Here is a 24,137-nt window from a genome sequence, read left to right as displayed (position 1 = left end):
CAGAGATGGTTCTCAGGAGGTCAATAGTCTCCTCACTCAGGGCAACAATGCTTACTGGGGCAGGGCCTGAGGTGCCTGGGGCGAAGGAGAAGCCCACCCTCCCGGGTGAGCGAGCACAGGACACTCGCTGAGGGGCTACTAGCAGGGTGGTTCTGGTACAGGGGTGGCGGCTGTACCTGCAGCTAGGATGGTCACAGAGGTGCCCACCACCACCAGGGAGCTCCCATTGGAGGTATCAGAGTCTGTGCTGTCTCCTCCAGTCTCCGCTGTGATGCTCCCCTCGCCCTCCGTCCCACTGGTTCCCTCGGTGTCGGTTGACTCTGCCTTCTGGGTCCTGTGGGATGCAGCTCCCACTGTCGCTGGTGCCCCTGCTCCTCTGCCAGATGATGCTAATGCACACAAGGATGGGGTGGCAAAACAAGAAAGGGGGGCGACAAAGGATACACTTGGTCAGTGACTGCACCAACACCACTATTGGCATGTACATCACCGCTTAAGCACTATGCATTGCACTACCAGTGATATGGCTAGTCACTAAGGCAAGATGAGTACCCCTAGGACCCACGATGCCCTGCCTGAAATGGACTACTAACAAGCTACGTTACCTGTATTTGCCATGCAACCATTACCCTAGAGATGACCCACGCTGCAATGTCTGGCCTGGCCTTAGGGGCACCCACTAACACACATCCACCACCCGGATACCACCCCACCAGCCAAAATATGTAATGAAACCCACTGTACTCAACCCCTTGTGGCTGCTGTGATTCCCTCAAGCGCCCATCCAGCTCTGGGTAGGCCACCGCCAGTATGCTGGCCATCAGGGGGGTCAGGATTCGATGGGCACCCCTTACTCCTTGGGAGGCCATTCCCAACTGGGCCTCCATGGTCTTCCGTGCCCAGCGTCTCAGGTCTTCCTACCGTTTCGGACAGTGGGTGCTCCGCCTACTATAGACCCCCAGGGTCCTTTCCCCGGTTGCACGGGCCATGGTAGGTACAGACACAGGTCACAGCAGCACACGCAGTGTAGGTCTACTCCTGTTGAAGGTCAGGAAATAAATGAGGATTGAGTTAGAAATAGGCAGTTACATCCACGGCGCTGTATACCGTCACCGCCGGCATACATGCCCATTGGCCACTGTACTCCATAGGGCCCAATATTATCCAATGAGGAATTGCACGGTGATGCATGTTCGCCTACCGCCACGACGCCCAACATCGATGGAATTACCTCACTTCCACCTGTCCCTCCATACATGACAGGCGGTCTCCATTTCAGGGGGAGGGACAGGCCTATCAACAGTTACTGCGTCACAGGTTAAATATGCACCTACTTTGACATTTACACTGTTCAAATATATAGGTGCACCAGTTGGACTGATGTTGTTCAAATTGTGACAGCCTACTCACTCTTGTGTCCCTTAGATACCTACCGCTGCAGACGAATAGCAGGTGGAGACAAACTCCTGTGTACAGGCCCCTGGTTGACTTAGCTACACTAGAGGACCGGCACATCATCCTCACCTATAGACTGGAAAGTCACAATCACAGAGCTGTGTGCCCAGTTGTAGCCTGACCTGATATCTGCTATCCGACTGGGATCCCTCCTCTTGTGCAAGTGTTATCAGTGCTCCATTTCCTAGAGAGAGGTTCTTTCCAAGTGACAGTGGGCTTGGCAGCAGGAATGTCACAGCCAATGTTCTCAATTGTGCTGGCAAGAGTGTTGTCTGCCCTGGTAAAACACCTGTGCAGCTACATAGCTTTCCCCCACGTGGAAGATTTGGCCACTGGGAAGATCGGATTCTGTGCAATGGGACATATCCCCAATATCATTGGGGGGATTGACGGAACATATACTGCGATTGTCCCCCCCCGCCAGAATGAACAGGTGTACAGGAATCGTAAGAGTTTCCACTCCATGAATGTGCAGATGGTGTGCCTGGCAGACCAGTACATCTCCAAAGTCAATGCTAAGTATCCTGGCTCGGTGCATTGTGCCTTTGTCCTGAGGAATAGCAGCACCCCAAATGTGATAGTTCAACTACAGAGGCACAGGGTGTGGCTTATAGGTGAGCCTTGGTCCTCACCCAGTGTATATTAGTGTATGCCTCTGGTGTTAACATCATAGGATAGTGTGTGGCTAAATGTTGTCCCTCAATACCTGCAGGTGACTCTGGGTACCCAAACCTATCATGGCTGCTGACCCCTGTGAGGAATGCCAGGACAAGGGCTGAAGAACGTTATAATGAGGCACATGGGCGAACCAGAACGATCATCAAGAGAACCTTTGGCCTCCTGAAGGCCAGGTTCAGGTGCCTCCATCTGACAGGTGGATCCCTCTGTTACCCACCCAAGAAGGTCTGCCAGATAGTCGTGGCATACTGCATGTTGCACAACCTGGCTCTCAGACGCCACGTACCTTTTCTGCAGGAAGAGGAGACTGGAGATGCCTCTGTGGCTGCAGTAGACCCTGATGACTTTGAGGATGAAGAGGCTGAAGATTAGGATGAGGATGAGGACAACAGAACCACAGTTATCCATCAGTACTTCCAATGGCACACAGGTGAGTCAGTGAAACTATTGGTGTATTCTATGTGGCTTTGGCATGATGGCATTAACCACTTTTTACCCACTTTTTATCTCTACTTACTGTCGCCTATGCATTCTCAATTTACAGATGTTAGTGCAATGACAACTGTGTACTGATGTGCTGACTACAGCCAGCTACAGGTCATTATCTCTACGCTCTCACACTGTACAGTTCACTTGCAATGGAAATAACTATTTCCATTAATACACTGTTTCAACACATGACATACAAGAATCTGAGTTGTGTTCAAGGGTGTTTATTGTATCGTCGTCCCTTGTTCTTGGGTGCCGTCCAACGGTGTTCACCCTGTCCGCGATTCTCCATCATAGCTCCATCTTCCTGGCAATAGAAATCTGCTGTACCTGTGCTCCAAACAGCTGTGGCTCTACCCTGACAATTTCCTCCACCATGACTCTTAACTCCTCCTCAGTGAAACGGGGGTACCTTTGTGGTGCCATGGGTGTTGTGTGGTGTGTGTTGGTGCGAGTGTGTTGAGTAATGTGGTGGGGTGTGTGATGTGGAGTGTGTGAGGGATGTATGGGTGTGAGTGGTGTGTGTGTCTAGGTGTTTCTGTGCTGTTCGTGTCAATCTCCTGGCAGTAATTGTTGTTGGTAAAGGGTTGTAGGTAATGTGGGTGTGTGTTTTTTAGTGGTGCGGGTGGGTGGGTGGATGTGGTGTGTTTATGGGTGTCAGGTGTGTGTTTTTTGTATTGGCCAATGTAGTGTTGTTTTGTATGTGGGTGTCCATCCTGAGCGTGGCGGTGTGTACCGCTAATGGTTTACCGCCATTGAACATCCGCCGTGGTGATTCCTAGGTCATAATGTGATGGGTGTTGTTCTGTTGGCGTAACGGTATGTGTGTTGGGACCACCACTTTATCACTGACCTTTGGACTTGCCGATTTGCTTATGTGGCTGTATTCTGTCAGATTAGTTTGTTTGTGTGTGTGTGTGTCATAATATGGGAAACGGATATTTGCCACCGCAGCGGAATGTTGGCGGCTGTCACTGTGGCGGTAAGCGGCATTTACCGCCAATGTCATAATGAGAGCCTAAGACTCTTTTCAACCTTTTTTTTTTTTAAAGCGATTTTTCAACTTGTGCTTATTGGATCATTGTTGTTTTTACCTTATTTTATTCAGATAAGTATTATCTGTTTTTCTAAAACTGTGTGGTGTATTTTTGTGGTGTTTTCACTGTGTTACTGTATTATTTATTGCACAAATACTTTACATACTGCCTTCTAAGCTAAGCCTTACTACTCCGTGCCAAGCTACCAGAAGGTGGGCACAGGATAATTTGGATTGTTTGTGACTTACCTTGACTAGGATTGTGGTCCCTAATTGGACATGAGTGTATAACTCTGCCAACTAGAGACTACATTTCTAACACCTAACATATGGGCTAAGTCGGCTAAGGTGACATCATGTACCTCCATCTCACTCAGGCAAAGACTCTGCATGGGCTTGGCGTTCTGTCAGGTTCTCACATATATTTTCAGAGGGAGCGAGATGAGGCACAATGCTAATTTCCATCCTGCCCAACGACCGAGAGGACCCAACAAAAGCTCACAGTCAACCCCAACCGATGGGAAAGAGGGAAAGGGAAAGGATAAGAGAGAATATCCAATGAAGACTGCGCTACAGGAGATGTGTCTTTCAGGGGCGGTCTAAGGTTCTCCCTATATAAATAAGAACAAAGAAGTGCATCAGAAACTTTTTATAACATATTCCCCACCGTTCTTATTAGGTATGTATGGTAAGTAATAACTCGGTATCCGTATAAATCCCCTTTTGGGTAGGATTAACTCTGTCAACTGGTAATACCACATATCTAAAGGTAGGGAAATACTGGTGGATAAGGGAAGCACCACTGTGGCCCTTAAGCTTTCCTATTATGAAATGTACATCAAACATTAGAATATCTCATGCATCTAATAATGTCGTCACAGTTTTAGGCGTGTAAAAAAAGGCTGGCAAACAAATACTTACACACACATATTTATGTACACATACTAGTTCAATATATTGCTTCATGCGCCTAGTATCCAGCCAAAAATAATGTCCAAAAAAAAAATAGAAAAAATATCAAACTCAGAATAACAGTACTGATGCAGGGTGTACAGTGTAGTAAAATGTGCAGACAACATCCAGGCAATCAGTAGTAATATTTGTTTTCTCTGTGTTGCTTGAATGTGGATTTACCCTAAAAAGCAAGGAACAAGAGGCATCTGGCAAAACAGGAAATGGTTAGTTTAATTAAACATTACGGCCAGGAGAGCAGTTAAAGCACCAGGGTCTGAGGACTGTCTCTCATAGTACATTAAAAATAATACATTTCTCTGGGAGCAATAAACCCATAAAACATTTTTTCCCTAGTGAAATATGCAAACAGTTGACAAGGAGTCATAGATACAATTTTCAGATAGGGAATGCAGGTGCGTTTTGACCTGGCTAGGACACAATGTGGGTCAGCAAATACATGTCCAGATGTCCGACCTGAGGGGCACGTGGTCACTGCATGTGCTGTGGGTGCTCTCTCTTGATTGGCTAGCATTCAGCTAAGTATTATCCTACCTGTGAGCTGTCAGTCATTAACCTTCAGGCCTGGGTTGCAGAGCCTGCTTGGCCACGTACCTATGTGGTGGGGTTGCCGGAGAGTTCATGATGGGGGAATCTAGCAGGGGTGATGCAACTTTGTGTATGAAAATGTATCGGACGTATGTAAAGGTGTTTTGTTGTTGTGCGCATTGATTAATCCGATATCAACATTCCCCACTCTAGTTGAATTTTCAACCACACCCTCCAACCTATATGTCATGACAGTCACAGTGTTGGCACTTTGCTGTTCCACCTCCCTTGCTACTTGTAACCTACCCAATTTGGGGACTGCCTTTTTACAGCAGGAAACCCCTGATTGTAAGAAACCACTCAAAAACAGTAACACAACGAAAACAGGCAACAATGACATGCACAAACCGGTCAGGCATCGGGGGCCAGGCGAACAAGATTGTGTACCACTCCTGCTTAGGGGCACGTCCCTCTTCACGCATGTCCTTCTGTAGTTGGTGTAACGCTTGAATGGCAAGTGTCAAAGTTCTATTGTCCATGTCATTGGCAGGTATTAATGTGCAGCAGGATGCACCAATCTCGGAACACACCCACCCTCCATTGCAGTCATCAAGACTAAGGCCCTCATTATAACATTGGCAGTAAAAACCGCCTACCGCCGGGCGACGGCTGCCAAAAGACCGTCGCCACAGCTGCCAGCTGTCTGCTATATTATGACCACAGCCAGATTTCTGCCACAAGAAGGACGGAAATCCGGCTGTGGCCATACTAGCGGATGGCGGTAAGGTGGCGCTGCTTCCATAGCAGCGCCACGCCAGTAGACCGCCGCCAGCCGTATTATGAGAAATAATACGGCCTGGCAGTGTTCTGCTGGCGGATGCTGCTGGCAGTAGCTGCGCCCCATCCCGTCTCCTGCTGGAATACCCCCTGGATCCAGGAAAGTCGGGTCTCCGACAGAGGAGGGTGGGTGTTGTGTGTGTGTGTGTATGTGGGGGTGTGTGCAAGTATGTGTGCTCGTGATTGCAGGTGTGTGTTGAGTGTTGATGACGTGCGTGGATGTATGGAAGTGTGAGTGCGTGTATGTTGAGAAATCATAATACGTGTCTGTGTGTATGTTTGGAAGTGTGTGCTGATGTGTGTGATTGGATGTATGCATGCATGTATGTATGTGTGTATGAGAGTGTATGTGTGAAGGGGGGGCGTGAATGTAGGGGAAGTTTGGAGAGGTAGGGGTGGGGGGCCCCCCTATCAGTGACAGGGAAGGAATTCCCTGGCACTGACATGGCCTACTGCCATGGTTTTCGTGGCATTATGAACATCACGAAAACCATGGCAGTAGGCGGGGTCATAATCCTGCAGGCGGCACAAAGGCGGCCGCCCGACTGGAGATGGTTATCTCCAGCCCAGTGGCTGCTACCACCATGGCGGTCATAGTGGTACATTGGCGGGTTGGCTTCAGCCAACCCTCCAATGTCATAATGTGGCGGTAAGTACTGGCAGCCTGTTGGCGGTAGTACCGCCACATTATCGCTGACCGCCAGGGTCAAAATGACCCACTAAGTCATTTCGATGTTGCATCACCATGAGGCGGATGGCTGTCACTTCTTCTTTGATCGCATTAATGCCAAGCTCAGTGCTGTTCATCATGTTGGGCATTTCCCACCATGTTATTTGCAACCATCAGGCATTTGCTTTCGTCTGCTGAGCAAAGAAGAGTATGGACTCTCCTGCCTGACCTTCCTGCAGTCTAAACTCCTCTAGAATGTCCTTGTATTGAGCCCAGTCAAAATAGTCAGCAGTTATTTTCCTTCGAGCCTGATGCAAGAGTGTTGTTTTCTTCCTCAGCTGGTGTAGGTACAGTGCAGGCAGATCTTCTCCAGGAATGACCAGGGTTGGGATGTGTATGGTGATGAGGAAGCAGTGGCCATGCCATTCAGGGACAAGCTGGGTAAAAGCAAACTCACTGCACTGCCAATAGGTGTTCATCAGCGTGGAGGTGCCCCTATGCATGTCCGGAATGTGCAGTATTGTGGTACAATTCGCGTTCATGCGCAGCAGTTTGGTTACTTTGCCTCCCTAATTGTACGGAAATGTGAGTTTCCGTACAATTAGGGGTTGCCCCTTCCCTTCTATCCATGTTTACCTATCTATCCCAGTGTCCCAAATCTCCTGACACGGGGTATCTACGCTGTTCTTTAACCCCCCATGAGATCCATTTTCCTTCATGTTATCGAGGTGGATGGCCCTGCACTGAAACACCATGTCTTCTGCCCATTTGTTGCTGATGGAAACAGCCCCAGTCATGCTTAGGGCCACCCTGGGACCGCAGATGGAAGCAGGGGCAGACATGTTTGTGCACTGGTTAGGTGGGTTAGCTACCTCCAAGAATCTCTGTTCATGAAAATCTCTGGGCCTAACAGTGTCTTCCCCTCTAACTCCCTTAGTGGGCATCCTGTCTAGCTAGAAGCTACAGTGCTGTATGATTGGTCTGATAGTGGGTCAGATGTACTACTACCCTATGGGGCTCCACTTTGTTAGGTTGTAACTTGGCCCTAATTTTACACAAGTACAGATGGAGGAGGCACTTTGTTTTCTCAGGGTAACTTCTTGAGATAAGTGCAATTGATCTGTGCCTACTGCATGAGGTATTAGCATCATAACATGACCCCACTGATATCTTAGGGCCCAAGGTGGTTACGTGCTATTTACAAGAGTGCTGTGTAGTGAGTGTGGGATGCTGGTGTTGGGTGTAGTGTAATTAAAAGTAACATGTGTGAAGTCCCCACGCCATTGTGGTGACATTTTCTGAATAGACTCCATTAGTTCAGACTATTCTTTGGAAATACATAGATGTGGTAGCATCCCTAGCAACCAGAGAATGTATAAAGGTAAAACACATAACTTATGCATCATTGTAGGTGTCAGGACCCAGCAACTCTGCCAAGTTTGTCAACATCCTCAGGGGGGTTGTTTTAACCATGTGCGTGTAGCACCACTAGGTTGCTTGTAACATCACTGTACTATCTGCATTTCAGGATAGATATTGCCAATGTTTGATATGTACTTGATATTACCAATGCTTGTTGCACTGTATAGTTCTTTTCACCAATGTCAAGTCCTCGTGCTTCTAAGTATGTCAGGTTCATTTGTCTATTGTTTGCCAGGCAACCACCACGCCCCAAAGTCTCCAGGGAGCAGCTGTGTTTTGTTTTCAAAAACATGAGTCATGCTGGCTATAAATACTCTTGCTGTGCACATGACTCTGCTTGGCTTTCATCCTGTCTGGCAAGGAAAGCCCTCTGCACTATGGAATTCATTCCAGACCCCTCTCCCTACCTTCTTGACTCGGCTAGCAGCAAATAGCTTCAGCAGAGATCTTCTGGAAAGAACATACTTCTGTCAGCAAGGTGGAGCATGCTGTCTGGAATCTGTTTGTGTAGAATTTTATTATGGTCACTTTGTTTTTTGGTGAAAGCTGAAAACTGAGACTGATTGCTCTCTGGCCTTCTTGAGACTTTGAAAGGCCTCTTCTAGGGACACAGAAATGATTTATGAGTGGGGGTCTTGATGAGGGTTTGATAACAGATTTAGCTTGCGGGCATTGACAACTTTCATTTTGTAACTGAGAACTGTGACAGAACTTCATTATCTTCCACTTGTTTATTTTTTGTACTAATAGTGATTATGCAATTCAGTGCTAGGATTACTTTATGTGTGAGTTTACTTGCTTTTGGTATTACTATTCATTTTATGTTAATAGTGATTATGCAGTTCAGTGCTAGGAATACTCTATATGTGTGTTTTCTTGCTTTTGGAAGTGCAACTCGTTTTACTGTTGTAGTTTTACCATAGAAAACCTAATGTGAAAGTGCAGATCCATAAGAGACTTGCAGAACTTCCTAATTTGTTTAGAGACATTCCGTCACCTTTTGCATATATTAATCAGTGAGAAGAGAGAGAGGGACAAGTTGCTGATAATACCGGGTGAACGTGCTGCGATAACCAAATTAGATGAATTTAAGGAGATCAGTGCATGCCTTTTTGAATGCTATTTAATGAGACCAGTGCATTCTTTATTGAATGTTGTAAAACAGTCTCTTAATAGCAAATAGCTTCACCAATACCGTAATTCGTCACAGACAGGTAGATTCCAGGGGCTCCACTGACAGTCCTCCATAGCCCGAAGAACTGCACCCAGCTGGACCTGATGAAAAGGAGTGACGGGTTTCTTTTTCTCATTTTCCAAATCCCCTTCCCTTCGGGGGCACCTGTCGGGGCTCCTAGTGCAATCAGCAGCACGGGGAGGTTCCTCAATAGGTCGGGAGAACAGTCATCGCCCCTGCAGACAGCCTGGTTATCAGGTGAGTGCCCGTGCCTCAACAGTAGATCCTGAGGTGATTCAGGCTGGGGTTTAAACCATTTTCTCTGTGACAGGAGTTTCTGGGTTGAGAAAAACAGGTTGAAAAGTCTTTGAGGCAAGGTGTGGTACGGGATACCACTGGGGGCATGGATATGGAAAAGTCCTTGGGGTGTGTTGTAGTTCTTGATCCTGTTTGGTGTGAGAGCTCCTAGGAATAATCTGTGGCTCTTGATCTGTCTGTGGATTCTGGTGTCGCCGTAGAGAAGGTGATGGTTCACTGCAGAGGTGGTGCATTTAATGGCTCAACTGCAGACCTGTTGGACAAGAGCTAGGTTTGGTTGTTAAAAAGAAAAACGCTGCATAAATGTATGTCACCAATTAATTCTTAAGAATTTCTGTGTTCTCCATGTTTTTTTGGTGTGGCACAGGAGGGTGGCTCCCAATTGGGATACCTGGTTCTGAAAAAAATAGGTAATTTTATAAACATTTCTTATTTATACATTGTTGGGACTTCAGCCTCTCTGTGCTTAGGCAAACATAAGTTTGAACAGTGTGCTCTAGGGGTGATTCTCCTGTATAGAGGAAGTTTCAAATGTTTTAATAGGTGCTATGTTGGTGTTGCCAGTCCTTCAGTGCCTGGAGCAGTGTCATTAGCATTGGGCAGTGTTTCTAGTCTACACGTGGGGGGGTGCAAAAGAGGTGGCATCTCACACTGAACGTTGGTCAGCAAACACAATGTGCCCTGAGGTCATGTGTGCACCCTTCTGGTCTCAGAATGTTGCACGCCCGTGATCCTCCGAAGTGGCACCAGGTGTTCTACCTAAGCCCTTTTTCTCAAGGTTTTTTGGGGCTAATTTTGGGGGGTGGGGGGGTTGGCTCTTAAGCGTTTCCCCAGAACTCTGAATGTTAGTGTTGTATACTGGTGGGAGTCGGAGTGTAGTTCCGTGGCCTCGCGTCTCTGATTTGTGAAGCTCGATATTGGAATTGCTGCTTCCCTCAAATGATGCTTCTGAGGTCTTGTGAGCTGCCCAATTGCCAGACCTCTTGCAGGGGTGAGATGCTCGGGGCTTCAATGGATGTTCGGGACTTCCTTCCCTGGCAACCCACTCGGACCATATCTTTTTTGGGCCTACTGTTTCTAGCTGCTATTGGGAAACTCAGAGGGAAATGAGGAGGCAAAGGACATCACAGTGTGGAGAGTGTGGAGCAAGGCCATGAACTCAGAGCTTTACCCGCATTATGGGAATGGACTGGAGTGTCTGGATGTCCTGGTGAACCCCCTTTCTACTGATATGGAGGCGTGGCCTGTCTTGTTAAAAATCATGCACTGTGAGCGTTATTTGGTCTTTGATACCCTGAGCGCACGTGGAGGCATGGCTCCTAGCATTGTAAGACAACTTCGTTTTGGAATAAAAATGGAGGCCCCTTTTTGCCTAGGGGGCTGCTGAGGGCACTATTGCTGCTGGGGCTACGCAACAAAGATATTTCGATCCCGGCTGGGGCCTGAGGACAGGGACCTTTAAATTTAGTAATTGGAATCTGTCCCATTTGTTGTGGGTTCGAGGTCATGGGGTGCATCCCTCTTAAGTGGCGGCTGGGGAGTCGCCATGCCCCGCTCAGTCAGTCTGCCCTCCCCCTGGGGTGTGGCCAGCTAGCCCTGCCCTGGGGGACCAGCAGCGAAATGGGGCCCAGGCTCTGGTGGGCACCCTATATGATGAACTCCAGTGAGGATTCCCAATTGACAGCCACACAGCAGTCCGAGATGGCAGACTCTACCAAGGACACCCAGTCTACAGCCATGCAACAAACCTGAATGTCACCAAGTACAAGTACATGTTGAAATCCATAAAGTTATTCTTGTTTGTCTTTATTGAGGATTCTACTGCAGTGTATTTGAACATGTGCTCAGAATGTATATGTTTGTACCGGGATGCTAAGGCTTACTGCGTATTTGGGTTCTGGGTCTGCGCGAAGGTACTGCTTCCCCAAATGGCTAACCCTCCCTGCCACTGCTGTGGCCCCGGTCCATGTTGAGCCTGGTCCTCCAGCTGCTGATGCCATGCGTTGGTCCAATTACCTGACCCCTGCTGCAGTGGTGCGGCAGTGGGGTCTCCTGTATGCAGCTGTGCATAAGGTGCAGCTAGGTTTTCCTGGGCCTGATTCTGTGGATGGGAGTTCTGCAGGGCATGGCCATGGCTTATTGATGTCTGCACGTGCTGCGCCTTTAGTTGCCACCTGTCAGCCATGTGGCCCATTCTATAGCAGTACTAGCATTGTATGGGGTTGGCTGCTGCCAACCACCCTGATTTCCATCACTGTAGCCATTTTGGATCACCCCCTCCCCACCCCGGCTTGTGGTGGTGTTCCCTTCATAGCTGGTGCCATTTAAACTCTTGCAGGTATCGTGGCCCCTTGAGGGCAGTCTCCTTAGCTTATGTTGGATCAACTTAGCCTTGTCCCTCTGGGCCTGTTCATGCCTCTACTTATCCTTTTCTTGTTTTCTCTAGTAGAAGTGCAGTATATGTGCTTGTATTTCTTGAAAGGGCTTGGTGTCCAGTCCTAATACACTGTCCAAACTGATTTGTATTTAGTTGGGCAGCCCCTTCGTGAGGATGCTGTAGAAGAAAACGACTTGAGGGGCCGTATCTGTCCATGGCTGTCTTATCTCCTGTTCCCACCGCTCTCTCATCTTATCTAGGAAGTCTACTATTATTTCCGCCATCATCCCACCAACATCTGGGCAGTCAGGGAATATTTCCCTCAGGGCCATCCATATATGGTGCCTGTATGAATTAAGTACAGCACCATCGTGCTCTGAGTTGGTCAGGGTAACCGCTGAGATGTGGGAGTGGGCAAAGACTGTGTTGGTCTGCATACCGATAATGCTACTCAGCAGACTCTTGACACTGCTTATTGCTAAGGTGATCCCCACTGTATTCTTCTCGAAGCATGAGATCTATTTCACAGCCCCATCCGATAATGGCAGCAGCTTGGCTCTTAGCCCTTCCTTGTCCATCTGAGCCCAGGGCATGTAGATGGTCACTGACGTGCCCTTCTATAATAGTGGACTTACAGACCACAAGTCGGGAGTACAAGCGGGTACACGGCCTCTGTCCACTATTTTCACAGGGTGGATGGCGTACAACCTGCAGGAAGTGGGCACCACTGAAATATGCTGAACTTGTACCGGTGACATTTTCAGGCACTGGGACACACTCAGCAGAGCCTGCATGTTGTCTGCTTTCACTTCAAGCAGCAACATGCAGGCAGCGAGAAGGCTTTCATATTTTAGACTCCAGCTGGGCCCATAACAAAGGCCTAATTTAAGAGGCCATGAGCATCCCACCTAGATGCAAATGCAAGGGAAGGGAAACAAAGGCACACAGCTTGTTGTTATCACTTCACAAGTACTTGAGGGGCATGCTTTTTAGTTTGTTCAGTCCCTGTATATGAGATACGGGTGCACTGTAAGAAGGTCAGATGTAATGGTCTGTTCTAATGTTTACACAATTAACTATTTAACTACCACTATTTTGTTTTATTTCTTTTACAGCGCTATTCATCCCAATGCAGGGTGTCAAAGTGCTTTTCACCACACATACATAAGATACATTGACAATAAATTCTATAAATGTGTAAGTAAATGTACAAAATATATTATATAAGACATTGAGGGTTACAAGGTGTAGGAGTCACATACACTTTATAACTCACTGAGCTATATAGAAGGATTACAATTTAAGAACTGTGAGTAACTGCACCTAGCTACATAAAATAAAAATATGTAATCTGCATGATATGCTTTGCAGGAGACACTTTAACCCTCTACACTACTTTGAGAAAACACAGTTCTCTCCAGCAAATGTGTTACCCTCCAATACTACTATTATTGTTACCCAGGATTTACTGGGCACACAAAGATCTGAGCAGCATGTGTCTTAACCCCATGAGATATTTGAAAATGTAAACTTTGCAACCAATTTTGCAGAATAGATTTAGGGGGTTATTCCAACTTTGGAGGAGGTGTTAATCCGTCCCAAAAGTGACGGAAAAGTGACGGATTTACCACCAGCCGTATTACGAGTCCATTATATCCTATGGAACTCATAATACGGCTGGTGGTATATCCGTCACTTTACCGTCACTTTAGGGACGGATTAACACCGCCTCCAAAGTTGGAATAACCCCCTTAATGCTCTAGTTTTCCTTGTTGCCAACTTATTTGTGGCAGAGTTTTAAAAAAATGTTTTTATAAATTGAGGCCCTCACTTTGTGTTTCGGTTGTGTCACTTTTCTGGCACAACCCAGATGCAAAATCTCATTTGTTAAATCTCATAATTAGCTCAAATGTACCGATGATAGACCTGCAAAATGTGTGTGAAGTGTTAAGATGGATATCACTTCTTATGATGTCAGATCCCGTGAGGCCATGGGTTGTGATGTTGTGATATCACGCTGTGATGACATGCACCATGATGTCACTTGTATACTTCCTAACTTGGTTAGTCCCCCACTTTTTTTTAGGACTTGTGCCATGAGGACATATCCTCGTTTTGGACATCTCCACCAGTTTTCCTTCTACTTAGCTTTCCCATCTCCTCAGACACTCCTGCATGTAAGGGAAGTTCCACTTAGGATCTCCCACTCTGTGCCGAATGCAGTCCTCTGGTTCGAAGGATCCTTCCTTCAGCCAGGGCCTATAGTATTGCTCGCTTATTTCAGTCCAGAGGGCTAGCAGGTGGCAAAAGAGTCAGAGAATATTTCACCTTCCTCCTGAGCTACTATGTCTCTTGGGGTCAGGTTACCTGTCCTGTGCGTTCGAGGTGAGAAGGGGACGTCCTCGTCACTGCTCTCCTCATGTGCACACAGTGGTGCCATTTTGGTCCTCCTACTTCTAAGCTGGGTCCGCACCAGGATGCCTTGGTCCATAATTTCTAAGTCAGCCCCTCTCCTTCACTTGCATTCGGGCATGGCAAGGACCCCAGTCAAAAGCTTCCCTTCTGATTCTATCTTGGATTCCTCAGTGACTGGGGCACTACCTACTCACGCTTTCCTCAGGTGGAGGGCGCGCTACTCTATTCTCTTGTTGGGCTTCCAGGATGTGAGCTCTCCCTCTTTCCCTCCTTTAGTGCCTTTCCTCTGACTCCCATCTAGATCGTCTCCAATGATCTCAAGTATGCGCTGTCCTAGGTCGGGACCTGCGCTCACTCTCTGTGGTTTCCTTGGCTACCTGAGCATACCCTGTGGCTCCCTCCTCACTGCCAAATATCGGAAGACTGGGACCTCTTCCCTCACTCTTGCTAACTGTCTCACTGTCCAAATCTCTCTTTGACTCTCATTCGCTCCCTAGAACCAGCAAGGATGCGAGTTTGCCGTACTGTGGAGGCTCGGTCTGTTGGCTGTGACTGACAGGGGTGGGAGGGGTCAAGCAGTCCTAGTGCTGGACTGGAGTGGGGCAGTCAGCCCTATATCCTAGACCTAACAGCCTGCTGTTAGGTAGGGGCTGCTTGAGCTCCCTCAACTGGTGGGTTAGTGTATACTAACGCCGGTGTAGCATGCATCGGGGAGAGCACCTCCATACCTACATATGGTGGGGGCGGTGTGGACGCCTTGCTTGCTGGTGATGGGACAAGGTTATCGGCCTGGACTTACTCAAAAATGGACCAGAGCTCTAGCAATGCTTGCTTTTGTCCTTCTTTTGCCCTGGGTATTTGTTTATACATATGCCCTTGTGTGTGCAATTATATCAGTGTTGAAGGTTCCTTCTTTTGGCCAGGAGAACGTGTGAGTCTTGGTATGTGTGTGTAACTAATGGCAGAGCTTGCTAAGCTTTTTAGCCTGAATAGGGAACTTACTCTGCATATGCTCTAAAGGTGACCCCATAGTGGTATTTGGCAAGTCTTTCCAGGGGGTAGTTACTCTGCTAGGTTTACGTACTTTAATAGATTTTTACGTAGCACATGTTCTAACTTTCTATTTTACAGGGGTTTATTTTTCTAGTTGCTATTTTTCTGTTTTTATAGATTTCTAAATTTTTACTCTGATAACGGGAAGTATGTACAAGGGAACTACTGGACCACTCCTGTAGTGGGAAAAAAAAATATTTATATATATATATATACACACACACATATATACACACACACACACAAGGGATTTAATCAATCTTAGGTGGTGGGGGAGGGTATATACAAGGAAATTAGCTTAACGTTTTTCACAGATGCATCAAAATAAACATTCAACAGACAACTGCATGAAGATTGACGATCCTAGGAAAAGTGAAATTGTTAGTTTACAGCAGTCTGCAATTTGGCAATAAAATAGTGAGCCTTACTTTGGCATGAAACAACAATTTGTGTAAATCATCAATATGTTCATTTATATGTTAAACATTGACAAAGAACACAACGTTCAATATTAAAGACAAACACCGTCATGTTGGTCTATCAGCATCATAATATCAAAATGTCACAATTTCAGCTGGCATGGGAAATGCTGACTAGTCCCCAAAAATCAGGGGGGTGGCCTGCCTGCAATTACTTAGCCATGCCCAATCTTAGTGCACGTTATCCTGTGACCAGGGGAAGCTCTGCGCTGTGTGAGACTTGGGGAGCCTGATAATCTTGTTGATACCAGCTCGGGGGAAAAGATTGCAACAATTTATGTGAAGAAAGAAAGGAATACTTCAGTGACCATAGACCCTTCTTGGCAAAAAACAGCTATGCCTAATCTCCGGGATCCCAATCGCTCTAGTACCCTAACATCCGAACTCCTCCTATGTCACACCCAGGGGTCCTGTGTACCAACTGTGTCACGCCCATCGGTCCAAGCGAAGCACAGCTTTCACTTCTTTCAAATACCACCAGTGTGTTAAGAAGTCAGTGGCACTGAGAAAACCAGGATAGCATTATAAGATTGAGATGTGGGCCTATATCACACCCAGAGCCTATGTGCACCGACTGCGTCACACCCACATCCACATCCAAGCAAAGGCACCTCTTAAAACAGAGCGCTGGCTCTATGTCACACCCAGAGCCTTCTGAGTACCAACTGTGGCACATCCAGCTGCCTAAGCAGCCAAAGACCCAAAAAAGCTGTATTACACCCAGGGGTCAAGCGTACCATCTGTGTTACAACCAGCAGTACAAGGGATCACCCTTCGCAACGCTTACAATCAATAAAGTGACCTCCTCGGATTATGGTTTTTCCTAGTTTGCCACACGCCAAATGCTAGGACTAAGGTTCTGAGGTCCTGAGCCACTGGATTATTTAGGTCCAGACTTATTTGGTGTAGTTGTCATCTGTACAGGTGCTGGTGATTTCCTGTAAACAGGCATAAAAGCCGTCGAAATTTTGATGCTTCCCACTGCCTAACCTGATGTAACTTAAAATGCTCATAGTCTGGATTGATCTGTGGTTCAAAATGGGCACTTAAGGACATTACTTCAGCATTGTAGTCAAGGGTGTTGCCTGTGTTGAGTATATTTCCAATAAGTTTATATAATTCTTCTACAGCACAGTGCGGGAGCAGTGATCTTCTCACACTGCTGTCCATTTCACGGTTCATACTGAAATAGTTATTTAGTCACCCCAACCATGGATTCCATCTTGGGGAAGCTGTGGTAAGATCAGCTAGTTCACGGAGTAGTGGTTTGGCTGCCATGGACATATGTGTGAAGATGCATTCTCAAACCGGTGCCTCAAATGGGGAGCGCACACCAGCTTTTTTGTTGCTGCCTGCTCCTGGGGAGTTGGCACTGTGCTAGGTATCTGCCAAAGTGGTCTTGAAATGGTTGTTGTAGCCCCTTTTTTGGTGGTAGGTAGGTTGCGGAGTTAATGTGGGTGCTTAGTCTCTGTCTTTCTTAGTCCCTCTCCTTTGTTGCCTGATTAATGCTGTGGGGATCCTATCTTTTTGTTTCTGCTGGTCTTAGGACTGGATGCTCTTGGAACGAATGTATAACATTACCACACTTGCCTTTACCACACTGATGCATTTAGCACACATAGTAAGTATATTTAAGGTGAGTAAAAACAAATCATATGTATATCCATAACAAAAAATACTGTAGCCCCTCTGCCTAAGCGCACCAGGCTGCCAAGGGGTAGGGAACTCCAAAACTCCACATTTACTTCATTAGGGAGGAAAATACCTTTGTTCAAGGCTTCGTCCAAATAAACAATAGCGACTACAATATGCTACAAAGTGAAGCTTTATTCCGTGATGACAAACTGAAAATACTCAATGCGTTTCAGAGATCGGGTCTCCTACTCACAAGTTAATCCAACTCTCATCATTGCAACTATTAAATCCCCCACAGTGCTTGTAACATTCTAACACAACATAAGAAACGGCTGTGGGTTTGAGTGTATTTGCCTGTTCATTGGTATTTAGTCAGCCTTTTTTAAACATGTCAAAATGCATTATTGCTTCTGTGACTCAATGAACTCTTAACAAATATATCCAAAGTGGGGAACCTTTCATAAAACACATTCCTGCCGTATGTAGACCTCATCTTTGAAACAATCCCTATCCAATTATATCATTTTTCAGCCCAACTTGCCACCATTCAAATGGAGCTCAAATAGTGCAAAAACTTAGATCTATAATTACATGTTGTAATGTACTCATACACCAATCCAGCCTAAGTGGGTGACTGTAACCACCTGACCCATCCTTTACTTGAGGGGCAGATTCCCAATCATACAAAACAAATGCAGATAAGTAATACATTTAGGGCCCATTTGGCTCCTGAACAAATCCATTTTTTTACTTAAATCACTTTTTTGCAGTTTGTGATCCATAATCCTTCTTTCTAATCAATCAAGCCCAAGTGGGATAAGGCGTAGAGAATAAAAGTAAACAATAGCTCTTTTGTTGGATCGTCTGAGTCTCATGCTGTTTCACTTCAATCATCAGGCCTCAGTGTTTTTGTCTCATCTTGCTCTTCACAGGTTGTGCATCTCATCTGAAATATGTGATGAAACCACAGGTTAAAAACACATAAAAACAACATAGACTCAATCTTAGATCTAAAAGGCAAAACTATCTGGAAAGTAGGCAAATTAAATTCCTGAAGTACTCACCAAAATCTCACCCACTCCCTAGATCAATACCATTCTTCCATTCTTAACAGAGATGTACAGCTAATTCCTCATTAATGTTCAATCCAATAGGATGTAAAGTATTAAACTCAATAATCATCTTGGATTCAAGTTTTCTTAACTCAAGGGTTCTGTTCCCCCCTTCTCCCATGTATCAGGATCCTATCCAATACCAAGAATTAAAAAACAGTTGCTTTCTTGTCATGATATGTCTTAAAACGTCTGGGTACTGGATAGGCTTTGTCTTCATGAAGTACTGCTCTCATGTGTTCCATGCCCCTCTTTTTTGCAATATGGATGATGATATAAAGGAAGGAAAGGTGTAACAATGAAGAATTTGAGAAAGAAATTAATAAAATTGAGAATAGATTAGACAAGGCTGAGGAAGAGCTGAAGTCCAAGAAACAATGGAAATTTGTAAGGGACCAGAATGTGCGATCAGATTAGAAACAAAATATTACCATTGGGTGGACCAACAAATTAAATAGATAATCCAGAATAAAGACTAGCAGCAAACATCACGGAAGTGACTACGCATGAAAAAAAGACAAAGAATAGAAACACTGAAAGTGAGAACAGTGAGAGTGACGCACCAGTACAGTCAGAAGTGAATGGAGTAAAATCCAGAATTTTGAAGTAATTGGGCCTCATGACTCAAGAAAGTCAAGCAACACAGAGAAAATGAACAACAGGTCACAGAGGAAGAGGTACATACACAAGATTCAGAAGAAAATTCTGTAAAGAAGCCCTAGTGGAATTTCAAACAAGGATCCAGACAGCTTTCGATGAACAGAATGACTGTGATAAACTTCTCAGACTTAATTTTGACAGAGTCAGAGATTGAAATATTGTCTTTGGGGTTATCGAGTTGCCATACCGCACATTTTAATTACATATAAAGTAGAATTGATTTGTTTCAGTTTCTAAGGACACTTATGTTCAAGAAATGGTATGCTACTAAACATGACAATAAGGGTGATCAAAGTAGAATAATTCCATCAAATTTAAGGATAAGTGATATTGAAGTGTTGCACACCTTATGTGAACTAGATGAAAATGTAACTTTCAACTCCTGACCCCTTCCTTAATTTGGCAGTAAACTGGATGTAAATTTAAGTTGCCCTAGTGGCTTCAGGCCAGAATCTATATTTCTACCTCTGGTTGTAAATGAGGCAATTCATGTATTTAAAAAGGGAGTCATTAAGGAGTTTAAGAAACTGAGATATAAGAGCTATGAAGGATGGATGAATTTAGAAGCGAGACATATGGAAACGATTAGATCATTGCAGAACAACAACAAGATCATTAAAAAGAAGTCCAATAAAAGTGGCAATGTTGTTATTCTTCCCCTGGAGATGTACTTGCAGGAAGGTTACAGGCAACTACAAGTTTCCTCTACCTATTTGTTGTCTCGTAGTGAAATTATATGGCAGGCAAATCAGAAATACTATGACAAATAGGAAGACTGGAAAGATCAAGACTTCTTGGAAAGGAAGGAATACAAATTCCTTAAACGTGAGTCCCCCAAAATTCCAGCATTATACTTTCTGCCTAAGTGGCATAAGGACCCACATAATCCACAAGGCAGACCAACAGTCTTGTCAAGGGACAGTTTACTGGAACACAATCGTACTAAGCTCCCTATATATATAACCAGAAATCACACAAAGAAGTACGTGGTTCACTAATAAATCAAAGAGCGAAAGTCCGGGGTACAACTTGTGCCCCGACTAATTGAAGTCCTTATTAGGAGAATGATGCTGTGGAGTATTGGAAGGACACAGGGGAATTCCCTTTACGGACTAGGTGGTCTCACACACTATATAGTGTCATGCTTCATTATTTGACCACCTAGTCCCACCCAGGTAGGACAGTGCCACCTGGGCGGACTCAAGCTCACTGTTAAAGGAACAGGAGGGAGTGCGTAAATTAATTCTTGGTCTGGAAAGATTGGGATCCAGCTAACCTAGGGAAAATAAAAACACCTAACCAGTCACCTGTGTGAAGTTACAATTTAATAATGGTGTCTGTTTGGTGTGGTTAAAAACATAAAGTGGGACACCTCCGTGAGAGCAAGGACTCACAGGGTCACCTATCTAAAAATCGGTAGCCAACATGTTTCTGCCCTTAGTAGTGAGCCAAGGAAGGTCTCGGGGCATTCATCAGGGCCTCGGATCCCTAAGACTCAAATTAGAGAGAAAGAAACTATTCCAAATTAGCAGAGAGTGAAAGAGTTCAGATGAAAGGCCTACCTTACCCAAGGAAATACCTTGAGGAGGCCTGAGGAATGCAAAACAGAAAAGCAATTAAAAAATAGTGAAACACAACACTGCACAGCAAACCAAACACACATGTGACAGAGAAATTTACTTGTGCACAGTATATATGTGGTAGGCACTTCTACCACTAAGTGGAGGTAGAAAATCATACCCTATCCCTAAAGGCTAATGGCCTCTGGTATCCAGGAGGGGGGGGGGGGGTCCCCTTATTGTCAAACACTAAGGGTAACTAAAATAAAACAAAAGAAACAAGGTAAGGGGGTTCACAATAAAATGGGAAGATGACCCAAAATTGAGTCTGCGTCTATCAAAGGAAAAGCGGAAAAAAGGAAGAGCCCAAATGATTACCAGCACTATCTGGAAAAGAGGGGCTGGTTGGTAGAGCACAGGAAGGTCTGAGCCAGATAATGGGAGAGCTCAACATAAGGGCAATTAATAAAGTACAGTCAGAAACGGACAATGCATGAAGGGAAACAAGGAAAAAGAGAGAAGAAATATCTTATCTGTGCTGAGTGAAGTCCGATAAGTCACTCACTGCTTCAAAGGGGGCGCTCGCTGTGTGCCTATGCCGTCCTCTCCTTGGACCGCTTGATAGAAAAGGCCAAGGAGAGGCAGTCTTTTTATTGAGGGTGTAAGTGAGTTGGCACGCGAAATTAGAGTAGTCATCGACGAGAGCCCTTGTAACAGGTGTTCAAAATCACTGCTGCGGGCCCGTGGTGCAGCTGGAGGCCGAAAACGTGTCTCCAAAATCGGGTCTGGCGACCTGGCATTGTACTGCAGGAGGTCCGAGGCAGCAGGGAATGGTAGTTCCCAGCTGCTGCGCAGAGCTCCGACGTACTGCAAAAGGTCTGCGGTCGCTGGGAAATGTAGTCCCCAGCGGTGGCGCTGGGCTCTGATTTGGAAGTAAGGGAAAGGGAGAGAGAAAAGGGCTCCAAAGTGGAGAACAAGGGGAAGAGGGAGGGAGTAATATGGGGGAAGGGGGGGTGGGGGAGGAAGGGGGAGGCAAGAGGGGAAGGCTCCAAAGGAAGAGAGGAAAGATAGGAAATAAAAATAAAGTCTAAAAATTAAAAATTAAAAATACTCTCTCCATGTGTTTTGATAGTTGAGCAGCTGTTTAGCTGCGAGAGTTTCTTTCGGTGAGCAACTGTTGCTGTTATTACCTCCAGGTTTACACGCCTACACTAAGGACCTAGGCCCCCCCTTCTTTCTTTCCCTTACCTCTGTCCACTCCCTCAGCAACATGGCAGAAGGACTTACCTTTGATGATGAGGAAGGGACAGCAATTCTGTAGGCTCCCTCACTCCTTGGCAATACGGCCCTTTCCAAAAGTCTGTCCCAGTTAGGGGACTGGGACATACTAGTGGAACTAAAACGGACACATGTGAAGACCATCCTCCACGGAGCCGTCCTAACGGAGTACCTCCGTAGCAATGCAGCACCTAATGGGCTAATAGTAACCAATGAACCACGAATATTCTTGGAAGATCTAGAATTTAGAAAAGATTGGGCATTAATAGCATGGAAATGCACACGGGATTGGCTCATCCTCATTATAAAAACAGCAACGAGGTTATCTGAGGCCGTTCTAATTCAGATTGAAACAAGTGAGAATAACCTGAAGTCTGGGTTGAGTATTCTCTCCTTTAAAAAGAAACTAGAGGATTATGCAATACAGCGTCCACAGCTTTTTCGGCATAATGATGGATTTGTCACAATTGCCATATAACGCATCATCTGCTGCATTATCTGCAGATTTCAAGAGATTTTAAGAAACAAAAAATTATTTCTAGCTCAAACTCATCAACACTTACTAAAAACGTTGCAACATATGTTCAAGCACAGTGGAAGGCCCATCGCAAAGATTAACTGATCATCTTTTAGTTGCTTATTTCTATATTTGGTTGTTAAACTTGTACTAATGAGGTGAAATCCTTGCCCAGGCAGTATTACCATTTGTAAAAAAAAATACAAAATAATGAAGTAATACAATTAAAAAATGTGGCACAATAAGATGCATAGTTGGCTTTTCTAGCCGCATAACTTAGTCAACGCTGCCACATAATTTGGTGCTACACTGTCGCATCATTCCAGTTGCACTGTATATATTTAAACATATACTTGTTGAGTGGCCCTGAAAACCTAAAAGCTGATATATTGTTATGCGAAGAGAAACCCGCACACATCAGTAAAATAATGCAGGCCCCCGTAACCCCTTAGTGGGAGGAGACCCCTAAACCCTTCAGGGAACTCCTATTCAGCCCACACACAACCAATTAATATCTGTGAGATCTAGTGACGAAAGGGGTCCCTCTCATCCCAGTCTGCAGAGGGCGCATCGTTCTGCTTACCCCACTGCAGAGGACGCAAGCAAGCACACACATAACTCGAGCATGCACATACACATCTATTCTTTTTAGATCCCCTGTTACTGCTAAACAAAAAAGCATAGACCGTGCTGAAATGGCCGCCATCTCGGGTTTAGGAAACAAGTCATAGCGATAGCCTGAGGATGCTTGAAAATCATGGTGTGCTTGAAACGCATACTCTTTACACGGCATAACGTTAAGCCTCCATTGGAGCCTCTAATAGGACAACGGATCCGAGGCCTGAAACGCGAGGCCCTGTTGCTAAGCGCGTCGAAGGGGGCGTGGTCATGATGCTAAGAGGAAGGCCAGGGTCACGCGAGGCGGAGTCAGTCAGTGTTAAAGATCCTCGGCTGGAAGGACTGCAACTGGGTTGTCATAGCGGGTTGTCATAGCTCAACTACTGGGAGAGCTGCAGAGGCCTCCGGAGCTTGCAACTGGGCAGCTGAGGCGCACTCAAAGATCAGCCCTCGCCCGCCACCGAGGACTCACAGATCGTGTAGCCCAGTTGAAGGGCGCCGCTCCCGGATGCTCCAGGGTAGCAGGACGCTGAGACCTCGGCAGATTTTCAAGGCTTTACTTAAGATTTCCAGTTTGAGCAGACGGGGGGAGGAGGATGATAAACACGCAGGACAGGTAGGCGGGGGTGAGGTGGGATGTAGAATAACATGCAATGTGTTCTAAATGTAAGGAAATACATCAGTGCACTAATGGTCGTTTAAGAACGTGTAGGGGGTTGGGTGTAGGGAAGGTATTCAATAACATGCAATGTATGTGGATAGTGGAGTGTATAATTGAATTTAATAAAACTGTTAATAATCATAACGGAAACTCATAGAGTGACTGTTTTACATTGAAAAACATGCACCATTGAA

The 24,137-nt window shown here is 45.7% G+C and overlaps 1 long non-coding RNA gene across 1 annotated transcript; it reads right to left on the bottom strand.

Annotated features, from left to right (window-relative positions):
* Positions 1-17,724: 17,724 nt before the first annotated feature.
* On the bottom strand, positions 17,725-23,366 carry LOC138283992 (uncharacterized). The gene is made up of 3 exons (XR_011201336.1): positions 23,300-23,366; positions 22,157-22,645; positions 17,725-18,484 (listed from the first exon to the last, which is right to left on the bottom strand). It is a non-coding gene; the product is annotated as an uncharacterized lncRNA (long non-coding RNA).
* Between the last annotated feature and the right edge of the window lie 771 nt (positions 23,367-24,137).

Source organism: Pleurodeles waltl, chromosome 3_1, assembly GCF_031143425.1.
Source record: "Pleurodeles waltl isolate 20211129_DDA chromosome 3_1, aPleWal1.hap1.20221129, whole genome shotgun sequence".
NCBI lineage: Eukaryota > Metazoa > Chordata > Amphibia > Caudata > Salamandridae > Pleurodeles > Pleurodeles waltl.
This window is presented reverse-complemented; position numbering and strand designations above follow the sequence as displayed.